Genomic DNA, 14,074 nt, shown 5'->3' with positions numbered 1-14,074 from the left:
AAATAATAAATATATCGTCAATATATCTGCCATAGAGAACTAGGTTCGCGCCAATGGGGCTGTTAGGAATGTGATGATGTTCAAACCAGCCTAGAAAGAGGTTGGCAAAACTTGGCGCGAACCTAGTTCCCATGGCAGTCCCTTTAACCTGTAAATAAAATCGGGAATCAAAAGAAAAATAATTATGCTCTAAAATGAACCTAATGGAATGTAATATAAAATGTCTCAAATTATCAGAAACTTCTGGATCACGTGTTAAATAATGATTAATGGCCAATAAACCCCATTCATGTGATATATTGGTATATAAAGACTCTATATCACAAGTTGATAGTATATATGTGTCTCTCCATTTAACCTCCTCTAATTTCTGTAAAAAATGAGTGGTATCTTTGATATATGAGGGGAGAGAGGTGACATATTTTTGTAGATGTGCATCTATGAAGGAAGAAAGGTTTGCTGTAAGGGATCCCACTCCAGATATAATCGGTCGTCCTGGAGGGGAGACCATACATTTATGTACTTTTGGAAGATGGTAATAAATTGGAGTAATAGGATATGGTGTCCACAGATAATACCAAATATCTTTAGTGATAACCTGTTGCTCCAGTGCTGAGTCAATAAGAGATCTAAATTCCACCAAGAAACCGCCTGTAGGGTCAGAAGACAATTTCCTATAAAAGGATTCATCATTTAATTGTCTATATGCTTCTTTTAGGTACTCAGTCTGGTCCTGAATGACCAGACCTCCCCCCTTATCTGCTTGTTTGATTATAATGCCCTTATCTTTGGTAAGTTTCTTAAGTGCTGATCTTTCTGCCTTAGATAAATTGTCTTTAAATGTCTTTTTATCTTGCTTGTCGCAGAGACTCTTAAAGTCTCGCATCGTAGTAGTATAGAAGCCCTCAACAAATGGGCCTCTATGTTGGAGTGGATAAAAATCAGACGCTTTCTTAAATTTAGTTATTTTGGCTATATCAGAATTTGCAATGTCAAATATTTTAATAGGTTCTGAATAAATCTTATTAGTGTTTTCCTCTAATAGAGACTCCAAAATGTCTAGTGACAGGATATCATCCTTGTCCAAACATATTGGAGTACCATCAATTTTTTGTCTTTGTAAAGATTTAATTGTGAAGTATCTTTTACGGCTTAAAGTTCTGGTAAACTTATTTAAATCAACAAATAATGTAAATAAATTAGGTTTTGTCTCTGGGGCAAATTTCAGACCCTTACTAAGGAGAGTAATTTCTCCTGAAGTAAGGGTCTTGGAGGAAAGATTGAAAATGCCTTTCGTGGTTAGTGATTTCTCAGATTCCTTTGATTTTTTCGCATTAATTGGCTGTTTATTTAGTTTCTTAGCTCCTCCTCTACAACCTCGTACTCTTCTTCCCTTCTCCTTTTTGGGGTGAATCTGCTCCTTATTGGCTCTCTCTGGTTCAATTGATGTAATCCTCGGGGTGATGTATTTCTCCTGTCTAAAAAATGAACCGAGGATGGTTTGACTTGATCTGATCTAACTCCATAGTCTGAAAAGTCTTCATTTGAAGAATCATACCTGGTCATATGTCTAGACCTGTTAATATTGTCACCTGTTCTAAAGTTCCCCCTGTTAGATCTTTCTGAAGGATTACTATCTCTCCATGAGTTCCTCTCGTTTCTTCTATTTCCCCAGTAATTCCTAGAATTACCTGCATCATAGTTCTGTCTATAGCTATTTTTCCTCCTCCTTTCCTGTGTATTTCTAAAGGACCCAAAAGTCCCTAAATTGGTTCTTTGTTTGTAATGAGTCATGGTAGATTCTCTAGGGGATCTAATTGGAGACATTGAGGGTCGTCTATTTCTAGAGGGTGTCCTATATCTCCTATTAAATGTACGTACTTGATCCGTCTGATAGTCGCTCCTATCTCTATGTAGTTTCTTATCTTTAAGTGCAATAAGAGTTTTTTCGAAATCCTCCACTTTCCTATTCAATTTAATATCTTTAGCTTCAAATTCAGGATGTTTTGAGAAGGCAAATAGAGACTCTTGTAGCCTCTCAATCTCCTCCTGGATTTTTGCTACTTTTTGTTCCCTATGTTTAATTAGAAGTTTCATTAGACCTCTTGAACAATTATCTAAAACTCCATTCCACTCCTGAGTAAAATCAGAGTCATCCTTAAAAGAACAAGTCTTAAATATTCTGAGACCCCTTGGGATCATCTCTTTATCAAGGTACTTTTGTAACGTAACTTGGTCCCACCAATGACGAGTCTCAGAAATATATATATATCCACCTATTTATATATTTTTATATCCCTATATTTTTTCACATATATTCATCTTATATATTTATATTATTTTATATATATTGGCTTTTGATCTAAATATATTTAAGTACGACACTATGATTTATACATAGGTATTGAAAAGTATATTGGACTATTTCACTTTAATTTGGTTCCTATGGGTGAATAGTTGGAAATTTATCAGCTGTTTCTGTCTAGACAATTAACGGGGAGCTTTAAATACAGTCAGATGAGGACTCTCTTTTATTGCACTTCCTCTGATGAAACGACCAGTGCCTACGGTCGAGAAACGCGTTAGGTTGAACGGCTCTGGAGTGATCCACGGATATATACCATCTCTCTGCTATTTGGAGACGAACGGACATCACCGACAGCCCTAACCCGCCTCAAACCGCCACAGCTATTTCCACCTTTTACATCCCAGCCTAAAGGATTATCCAGCTGCACTGTCGGAGGAGCACCCAGGCAGCGCAGCACAGAACGGCTTGTGGATTGGAAACGGCGGAGGTCCGGTGAACATCCGGCCGGACGGACGGCTATTGCATTCACTGGCACGGGTGAGATTGCTACGAGTAAGACGGGGTTTTATTCATTCATACATTATCCCGTCATTATAGCCACCCACATCTATGGCCTCATTAGGCTAGGGGCTATTTGAGCCATTCGGGACTATGTTTTAGTATTAGTAATTTTATTTATTCATATCAATCATCTTGTTACGGGACAGTAATACTACGGCATTGGCTGCCCACACTAACGGCTGCCTAAGGCTAGGTGCCTTTATCGAGACTTTTTAATAGTATTTGGTCAAAAGGACGGGATTGGTGTCTATTCATTTGCTCCAACATTTAGCATTTACATCAGCAGCCGTACGAGGTTAGGAGCTAATGAGCTATACGAGACTTTTTGGATACATGTATAATGGTTAACCACTATTAGTTTAAGATCGTTGTTGGAAGAATCCTGAGCTCTTATTGTCTATGCAATCATATGATATCCTATAGACAATTTATCTTCCATCTGTATATTCTATTGATCTTTTTGTTACATTCTGTTTGTGCACAATTTATTTAGTATTAATTAAGGCTGGCCAGCCAGTGTTCTTCAGGATTTTATATATTTGTATCCATTATTGGTCTTTTGGAATACTAACCATATATATGAGTAATTAATTAGATGGTTATATATTTCATGATTATGTTATTTTATTCATTTTTAATATTATTTTCAATATTTTATTGTGATCACTCCAAGGAACATATTTACAATTAAATTATTTGCTAATAATTACAATTAATTAATACTTAATAAAAACAAAATTGATTAATCCGATTTTATATTTTTTTGTTTGGCTCTTCCCTTTGCGCACGTTTTGGTTCTTTTTTCTTGTTACTGACATTCTATAGGGCTTTTCAGCTGTTGAGAACAATGGTGTGTATATATATAGAGACACACGGTAGCCAGCATGCGTGCCATCATTATAGATCATGTCCCTCTATCCCATCGGGGTGGAGATCGGAACAGGATCCTCCTACAACGGGAGAGTAGGTGGATTTATGTTCTCAACACCCTGTCACCACGGGGTTTGAATGAATCTTTAGGCCTCCAGTGTTTTTTATAAACAGTTAGATTTATTCCTACAGATGTAGCCACCTTCATCTTGACCGATTCTCCAGCTAGACGGCCATCTAGACACGCTAGGGCGATAGCTGAGTTTAATCGCAGGCAGACGCGTTGAGGCGGTCTAGATACTCAGCATGCATTACACATCTCCACCACTGGGTGGCTAATGCTCCACTAATCCAGTACTTTCGATCGTACAGTATAGCGGCGGATTGATCTACAGCTCTGGCAATTGGTCAGTGACGACTGTAATGTCAATACTGTAGGCGTAACGGGAGGCGGTGGAAAAAGATGGTGACCTACTGTACTGTATGGAGACGCAACTACAGTAATTGTGTAAAAGGAAGAATGTACAATACAAAGTATAAACACACAATACAATGTATAAACACCGTGCTTTTAAAATACATGTACAGTAAATGAGCGTCTGGGTATGGGCTAGTGGGAGACGATGGGAAAGACTGTGCTTTACAAATGCGAGCGTCCGTGTCCCCTAAGGCATAAACAAACACCAATGGGGAGGGGGCAGGGCGCTGCTTGCTGTACTTTCACACATGAAATTGGGAATCCTCAGCGGGCATCGTGGGCTAGCGATGAAGGCTCCCACCTCCCACGCTGGGGGTCCAGGGTTCGAGACCGGATGTTTTTGTTTTGTTTATTGTAATAATATACTGTATTATGTTATTTTCATTGTAAGACAGTCAATGGAAGGGTGCACACAAGTTACATATAAATCAGAGTACATCTGCAGGAGCGATTCTTTACGCTAAATGCAACTACACAGCGGCAATGAGTTGAGCAAAACAGTACTGTAGATTTTCAGCGTTCGTGTATTGCACAGGGACCTGAATTCCCTCCCTGTCCACTGCATGATCTGTGCAGGCTCTCAGGGGGGAAGGGCAATGGGGGTAGGGGGAGACGATGGGAAATACCGTGGCTTTGAAATGCAATTATATGAGCGTCCGAGTCCCCTACGGCATAAACCATCACCAATGGGAAGGAAGTGCCAGCCTTTTTTTTTTGTTTATGTGTTCCCGTGACATTCACTTTAATATATTTTTTTTGTCTCTAATACTGTGCATCCAATGGAAGGATGCACACAAGTTTCACATAAATCAGAGTAGATCTGCAGGAGCGATTCTTTACGCTAAATGCCACTACCCAGCGGCAATGAGTAGAATTGAGTGTATTCTGAGTGAGCAAAACAGTAGTGTAGGCTCCCAGGGGGGAAAGGCGATGGGGGTAGGGGGAGACGATGGGAAAGACTGTGCTTTACAAATGCGAGCGTCCGTGTCCCCTAAGGCATAAACCATTTTGTCAGGTAGCTGAGCGGTCGAGCTCGGTGTAACGTAATGTGCATAGACCTCGCTTATCCCGGTGTATGTTAACTAGGGGATTGTGACGCTCCTTCAGCATTGCCCCCTGGCCTGTACAATGTATGCCATCTCTCACTCCATATCCGAGCGCTGCCACGTGCTGGGGGTTCACGGTCGGCGGCCATTTTGTCAGGTAGCTGAGCGGTCGAGCTCGGTGTAACGTAATGTGCATAGACCTCGCTTATCCCGGTGTATGTTAACTAGGGGATTGTGACGCTCCTTCAGCATTGCCCCCTGGCCTGTACAATGTATGCCATCTCTCACTCCATATCCGAGCGCTGCCACGTGCTGGGGGTTCACGGTCGGCGGCCATTTTGTCAGGTAGCTGAGCGGTCGAGCTCGGTGTAACGTAATGTGCATAGACCTCGCTTATCCCGGTGTATGTTAACTAGAGGATTGTGACGCTCCTTCAGCATTGCCCCCTGGCCTGTACAATGTATGCCATCTCTCACTCCATATCCGAGCGCTGCCACGTGCTGGGGGTTCACGGTCGGCAGCCATTTTGTCAGGTAGCTGAGCGGTCGAGCTCGGTGTAACGTAATGTGCATAGACCTCGCTTATCCCGGTGTATGTTAACTAGAGGATTGTGACGCTCCTTCAGCATTGCCCCCTGGCCTGTACAATGTATGCCATAGTCGTGGTATATTTTAGATTGCCTAATGAGACACTCCTGCAGCATTGCCAATGATTCATGTAAAACCTGTGTGCAAACAGTATCTCTATTGAATGCAAAGTACTGTACTGTACAGTATTACCAGAGCCGTCCCTAACCAACCTAGGCTACATTTCGGCTGATGCCCTCTTGCACAGATGCTAGTTCCGCCTATAACCCTGCACCACTTTCCCAGCACCATCACCCATTTTGGCGCTCCTACCCCCTATAATTTAAATACTGTAGGAACAATGTGCACATTTAGTGCCAGCCCAAAACAGTGCAAGTTCTTGCTGGAAAGGGGCATGGTAACACAATAATACCCCCAGATGAAATGACACAACACAGTACTGCAACTTTATTCACATTATATCATGCAGTAGTGTCTCTTATTCTTGTTACAGTACATCATATGATAGTACCACATTACTCCTAACAGTATTGCCCCTTATTCACATTACACCCCACCACATTGATCTTTATTTACATTAGACCACAGGTTCTCAAACTCAGTCCTCAGGACCCCACACAGTGCATGTTTTGCAGGTCTCACAGAATCACAAGTGAAATAATTAGCTCCACCTAATGTATGGACCTTTTAAAATGTGTCAGTGAGTAATTAATACAGTACACCTGTGAACTTACCTGCAAAACATGCACTGTGTGGGGTCCTGAGGACCGAGTTTGAGAACCACTGCATTAGACCATGCAGTAGTGCCCTTTCCTTATGTTACGCCAGAAAATATTGTAGCACACCTTATACACATAATGCTGCACATTAGTAATGCATTTCATATTTACATTTTCAGATTTCATTTCATAGAGCCGCAGTCACACACAGAATATAGGCATGTACTGTAGCATCTCATTTTATTCAGCAGAAGCTGATTATTCCTGTTTGGCTAGTTTGCCGCCTCTGTATATTACAATAGAAAAAAATAATAGTGTCAGTGAAAAAAACACCTCATGACAGATTCTGTACACAAGCTTATGTCACATGGTATATGCAATTGCGGTCGAATTCCGACTGTGGGGGTCCAGGGGCGATGGCCATTTTGACAGTGTGCTATGCGATCAAGTCCGGTGTACCACAATGATAGACCTCGCTTATCCCTATCGCTTTGGCGAGGGGATTGTGACGCTTCTTCAGCATTGCCCCATAGCATTCAAAACTACTGCTACTGTATCTCTCACTCCATTACTATCTCTCACTCCATCTCCGAGCGCTGGCTGCCACGTAGTGGGGGTTCAGGGGCGACGGCCATTTTGACAGTGTGCTATGCGATCAAGTCCGGTGTACCATAATGTGCATAGACCTCACCCCTATGTATTTTAGCGAGGGGATTGTGACGCACCTTCAGCACTGCCCCGTTGTCCGCAAAATCTATGTCATCACTCGCTCCATAGCTGAGAGCCTCCATGGAGTCACAGGCAGTAGCCATTTCAATTGATTCTGCCCTGCTACAGAATTGTATGTGTACCGTATGGTGCATAGAACCTTAACAGTACATCTGCTGCAGCTTTGCCCTGGTTTATGTGATTTAAAAAAATTATAAAGTGTCTGGAAAAAACTAACATGCGTTCGTACTGTACTTTAGGAATCGAACACGGGACTCTGAGTATACTGTAGGAAGCGGAACACTTCACCACTTCGCCGCAGACAGATGAATAAATCCATTAGTTTTGATTAAGACAAATGGCTACGGGATTAGGATGCTAACATACTGTACAATATTCCTAATATCATTAGGCAATAATGAACTTCTAACACGTCCATTTGCGTCAGTGTACACTACTGGTTTTAGGTTGCACTAGTAAAGTAGTCCTTACTATACAGTACTGTACAGTATTTCAGTATTATATTTTACGGGAGCCCACACGCATGCGCAGTGGTGATTGTAAAAAGCGACATCTGGTGGATGATCGCAGGTATTACACGTACAGGTAACGCCAAACGTCAAATGTCTGTCTCCGTGCGATTAGATAGCCTCTCTGTGACTAGGCGCGCCTCGCTACGCCCCAGTACGCTGCGTATGCTCGAACGGGACAAACGCCTCAGCCACTCAAGATAAAGGTGGCTACATCTGTATATATGGCCAATTATCTATTCACCTTTATCCCTTTTAGTATCCACATTATTTAATAATTGATTGCTTTAATTCAGTCTATGAAGTACTATTTAAGGGAATTAGGTAGATATATATACTAATTAATTCGGTTGATGCTGTCTGAGGATGATCCTGCTGGTGATTGACTATAGAGCCTGTGTTTTCATGTGTTTTTAGCTATTTATGTATGTCTAGTTTGCTGGGTTCTTTCTTTTTAATGTTTTTGTTATGTATTACTTAATGTTGTTGTTTATGTTATAGGGGTTGCCCAGCAACAGTGACATACAGCATGGTGATTGGCTCCCTGCCCGGCGTTTCCGACGGAGGTCAGAGCCCTGTGAGCAGTGTACATCGCGGCGGGAAGCGTCATTGAAGACGTCGTTGGTTAGGGGTCGCCTAGTAACGGGAGCTTCATTCCCGCGATTGGTTCCCCGCTCGACGCAACAATTGTACGTCAGTACCCTGCAACTGGGACACCTCGCAGCTGGATGTGACCTCACCATCGGCGCCTGGACAGGTGAGTTGAATCCCCGCAATGAGTGTCTATTTGGGAGGGTATATATTGTGTGTTTGTACGATTTCATTTGTGTATGATCTGTCCCTGAAGACAGGGCCTAGTCCCCGAAACGGCGTAGGACCGTATTAAAGACTTTTTATCCTGATACTCCGTCTGCAGAGTGCCGCTGATTCCTGCTTTACCCTATATATATATATATATATATATATATATTCCTCCAAGATACGGCACTCAGCGGACTCATTCAGTGAAAAAATTTCAACAAGTGGTTGTAGCAACGTTTCGGCTTTAATTAGCCGTCTTCAAGCAACATCATAAACCAAATACAGTGCAAACAGTGTTTAAATACCCTTACCTTCCCATCTCGTGTCCACAGCTCCCTCCCGCGATCCGCGCTTGTCACTTCCGGCTTCCGGGTGCAGCATAGTTTTTCTTCCGCACAGTAATCACTGTCTGTCGTCATGGCAACCCGCCGCTGCCCTCAGCGGCTACGGCCGCTAGATTCTCATAACAGTGCTGGCAAGTGAGATTCTCTTATGCTTCACTGGAGCTGGTATCAGAGACAATTTGCTGATCATACGGTCGGGGTAACTGCAACACAATACATGAAAAAAACACCATGTAAACATACACATAATATATATAAAAACAATAACCAATTTTAGAATTAAAAACAAAAGATTCCTCAGTCTCCAATAATCAAGAGGTTATGCTAGATACTACTTCATTTGTTTTAAGGGTGATCTGAAGAGATGTTAACATGTATACAAGCCATCCATAGGTTATAGAAATACGCTTAAATTTAATTGTTCATTTAACCCTTTTGATTTTACCGTTTCTAAAAGATGAATCCACCTCGCCTCACATTGTAAAAGCTTTTTATTGCGATCCCCCAATCTGCCATCATCAGGAATATGATCAATGATCATATGCCGTAAATTAGCCATATTGTGTCTGGCTTCTTTAAAATGTCTGGCAATAGGTTGTTCAGACCCTTTGCCAGCCAATGCGGCTCTGATAGCGGATCTATGCAGGGCCATCCGTTCACGGCAGGTTCGAATGGTTTTCCCTACATAGCAGAGCCCGCATGGACATTTGATCATATAAACAATATAAGAACTAGTGCATGTGACCGGATGTCTGATTTCATATCTGCGCCCCGTGTGTGGATGGCAAAAATATTTACCAACCATCATGTGGCTACAGGTCGTGCAGCCTGTGCATTTATAACAACCATTGCTGCGTCTGGTTGTACCATCCCTATGTTGTAATTGTTTGGTGATATCAGTGTGTACCGTCCAATCTCTAATATTTTTACCCCTTTGGTAACAGTGCCTGATTCTGGTATATTTCAAACTTTTAATATCATTTTGTATCATGGGCCATAAATTCATACTGCTATCTCTAATTTTGTTGTGTGCTGTAGTGTATTTATGAACCCAATTAAGGGTATTCGCTGTTTCATCCTTCTTATTTTTCAAGAGGATGTTGTGTCTGGATGCCAAAGACACTTTGTTTCTAGCAGCTTTTAATATGTCATCTCTATAGCCTCGCTCTCTGAATTTATTGGTCATGGTATCCAAATTGTTATCCAACAGTCTTGTGTCACTAGTGATCCTCTTTACTCTCAAAAATTGGGAATATGGAAGGCTATTGATGGTAGACTGTGGGTGAAAACTGTCCGCCCTTAATAGGGTATTCCTATCTGTATTTTTTGAATATATGTCCGTATGGATTTTATTATCTCCATCCAATTGGATTCTTACATCCAAATACGTGATTTCTTCACGACTAATAGTATAGGTAAATTTGATTGGACAATCTAGCCTATTAATTTGCTCAATCAGGCAGACTAAATCCCCATGTGTCCCATTCCAAAACAAAATGACGTCATCTATGTAGCGCTTAAAAAACACTACATGATCACGTGTCTCTCTGTTGAAAAAAAGTTGTTTTTCCAAAATGGCCATATAAGTATTAGCATATACAGGTGCCACTGGAGACCCCATGGCACAACCAGAGCACTGTTTGTAATATTTCCCATTGAAGTAAAAATAATTACGTTTCAAAACCAATTCGAGCAATGTCATGAAAAATTTTAGATTGGGGCCATTATATAAAGGATTATCTTTCAGCGTTGTCAAAACTGCCTCAAGACCCTCATCATGAGGAATGTTGGTATACAAACTACCTATATCCAAAGTACACATCCAAGTGTTTGGGGGTAATTCTCCTAAAGCTTCCAGTTTCAAAAGCAAATCAGTGGTATCCTTTAAGTATGTGTTCCCCGCCTGGACACATGGTTGTAAATAGTAATCCAAAAACTGAGAAATATTATTATACAGCGAATCCCTGGCTGAAACAATCGGCCGACCAGGCGGGTTACACATACTTTTATGGATCTTGGGAAGAGTGTATAATACAGGCACCCTTGGTGCATCAACTTTCAAGAAATTACATACATCATTGTCAATGACACCCTCTTCTTTGGCGCTATCCAAAATCAGATCTATCTCAGCTTTAAAAGAGGCAGTAGGATTGGTGGACAAAAGCTCATAAACATTATAATTAGCTAATTGTCTGTAGATCTCAGTACAATACATATCAACATCCATCACCACTACCCCTCCCCCCTTATCCGCTGACCTAATTATGATGTCATTGTTTTTACTAAGGTCCTTTAAGGCTGCCCATTCATCTTGAGTCAAGTTGTTCTTAAAGGGTGCGGGGGTTTTTTGATCCTGTATAACCTGAGCGTCCAAAGCTTTCAAAAATCCTTGTAGGGAGATATTGTTAGATATAGGGTCAAACTGAGATTTTCTTTTAAAAGTAGCGGTTGTATCCAAGGATTTCTTGTCCTCTGTCTCGCCAAAAAACTCTCTCAGTCTCAGTTGTCTGCCCAATCGAAACTGTTCAATTTTCCATTCAAATGAGTCGAACGGAGTGGTGGGTACAAAACCCAGTCCCTTACTGAGGACAGATTTTTCAGCTTCTGATAAGATGTGGCTGGAGAGATTAAATACAACTTCTACTTCTTTGACTTGTTGTTTCTCCTTCCTCTTCCTTTTACACTGGCCGCCCCGTCTCGTGTGTTGCCTCTTCCTCCGTGTCCAGCACGGGTTTTTACCACTAAAGGGGGCTTTCCAGAAGAGGTGGACGGGCCGTCCAAATCCGTGGAATCATCACCTGAAGATGAGGGTGCATCGCCATGAAAATTGTAATTCTTAAAATCTCGTGCTCTTCTATTCATTTGCCATCTCCGTCCCATCTGATTACCCTCCTGATTTCCTGATAGCCAACGGTATACATTCATCTCTTCATAATCTAGATTGACCCTCTCAAATTTGCGCTTCTTAAACGCTATTAATTCTTTCTTATAATTCAAAACTTGTGAGCTGAGTTTCTCCATCCAATTGCAAGTGTTGTCCTGTGTTAGCTGATCTTTAAATTCTTTTTCTGTTGATTCAATTTTATTCCTGATTAGCTGTAATTCTCTTGCGGACTCTTCCACCACCAATGTCATTAAGTCCAGCGAGCATTTATTCAACACTGCTATCCAGCGGCGCACAAACTCCTTGTTGTACCGTCCACAAGTTTTGAATTATAAGAAAGAATTAATAGCGTTTAAGAAGCGCAAATCAGGAAATCAGGAGGGTAATCAGATGGGACGGAGATGGCAAATGAATAGAAGAGCACGAGATTTTACGAATTACAATTTTCATGGCGATGCACCCTCATCTTCAGGTGATGATTCCACGGATTTGGACGGCCCGTCCACCTCTTCTGGAAAGCACCCCTTTAGGGGTAAAAACCCGTGCTGGACACGGAGGAAGAGGCAACACACGAGACGGGGCGGCCAGTGTAAAAGGAAGAGGAAGGAGAAACAACAAGTCAAAGAAGTAGAAGTTGTATTTAATCTCTCCAGCCACATCTTATCAGAAGCTGAAAAATCTGTCCTCAGTAAGGGACTGGGTTTTGTACCCACCACTCCGTTCGACTCATTTGAATGGAAAATTGAACAGTTTCGATTGGGCAGACAACTGAGACTGAGAGAGTTTTTTGGCGAGACAGAGGACAAGAAATCCTTGGATACAACCGCTACTTTTAAAAGAAAATCTCAGTTTGACCCTATATCTAACAATATCTCCCTAAAAGGATTTTTGAAAGCTTTGGACGCTCAGGTTATACAGGATCAAAAAAAACCCGCACCCTTTAAGAACAACTTGACTCAAGATGAATGGGCAGCCTTAAAGGACCTTAGTAAAAACAATGACAACATAATTAGGTCGGCGGATAAGGGGGGAGGGGTAGTGGTGATGGACGTTGATATGTATTGTACTGAGATCTACAGACAATTAGCTGATTATAATGTTTATGAGCTTTTGTCCACCAATCCTACTGCCTCTTTTAAAGCTGAGATAGATCTGATTTTGGATAGCGCCAAAGAAGAGGGTGTCATTGACAATGATGTATGTAATTTCTTGAAAGTTGATGCACCAAGGGTGCCTGTATTATACACTCTTCCCAAGATCCATAAAAGTATGTGTAACCCGCCTGGTCGGCCGATTGTTTCAGCCAGGGATTCGCTGTATAATAATATTTCTCAGTTTTTGGATTACTATTTACAACCATGCGTCCAGGCGGGGAACACATACTTAAAGGATACCACTGATTTGCTTTTGAAACTGGAAGCTTTAGGAGAATTACCCCCAAACACTTGGATGTGTACTTTGGATATAGGTAGTTTGTATACCAACATTCCTCATGATGAGGGTCTTGAGGCAGTTTTGACAACGCTGAAAGATAATCCTTTATATAATGGCCCCAATCTAAAATTTTTCATGACATTGCTCGAATTGGTTTTGAAACGTAATTATTTTTACTTCAATGGGAAATATTACAAACAGTGCTCTGGTTGTGCCATGGGGTCTCCAGTGGCACCTGTATATGCTAATACTTATATGGCCATTTTGGAAAAACAACTTTTTTTCAACAGAGAGACACGTGATCATGTAGTGTTTTTTAAGCGCTACATAGATGACGTCATTTTGTTTTGGAATGGGACACATGGGGATTTAGTCTGCCTGATTGAGCAAATTAATAGGCTAGATTGTCCAATCAAATTTACCTATACTATTAGTCGTGAAGAAATCACGTATTTGGATGTAAGAATCCAATTGGATGGAGATAATAAAATCCATACGGACATATATTCAAAAAATACAGATAGGAATACCCTATTAAGGGCGGACAGTTTTCACCCACAGTCTACCATCAATAGCCTTCCATATTCCCAATTTTTGAGAGTAAAGAGGATCACTAGTGACACAAGACTGTTGGATAACAATTTGGATACCATGACCAATAAATTCAGAGAGCGAGGCTATAGAGATGACATATTAAAAGCTGCTAGAAACAAAGTGTCTTTGGCATCCAGACACAACATCCTCTTGAAAAATAAGAAGGATGAAACAGCGAATACCCTTAATTGGGTTCATAAATACACTACA

The 14,074-nt window shown here is 41.3% G+C and overlaps 1 long non-coding RNA gene across 1 annotated transcript in view; it reads left to right on the top strand.

Moving 5' to 3' along the window:
* Window positions 1–14,074, top strand: part of LOC135056793 (uncharacterized) — a 90,764-nt gene that overhangs the window by 32,692 nt on the left and 43,998 nt on the right. The window contains exon 2 of the long non-coding RNA XR_010244078.1: window positions 8,309–8,564. This is a non-coding gene — a long non-coding RNA (uncharacterized LOC135056793). The remainder of the gene's footprint in view (window positions 1–8,308; window positions 8,565–14,074) is intronic.

This window comes from Pseudophryne corroboree, chromosome 1 (assembly GCF_028390025.1).
Source record: "Pseudophryne corroboree isolate aPseCor3 chromosome 1, aPseCor3.hap2, whole genome shotgun sequence".
In the NCBI taxonomy this organism is placed as follows: domain Eukaryota; kingdom Metazoa; phylum Chordata; class Amphibia; order Anura; family Myobatrachidae; genus Pseudophryne; species Pseudophryne corroboree.
Note: the sequence above shows the minus strand (reverse complement) of the source record. Positions and strands in the feature narration are given on the sequence as shown.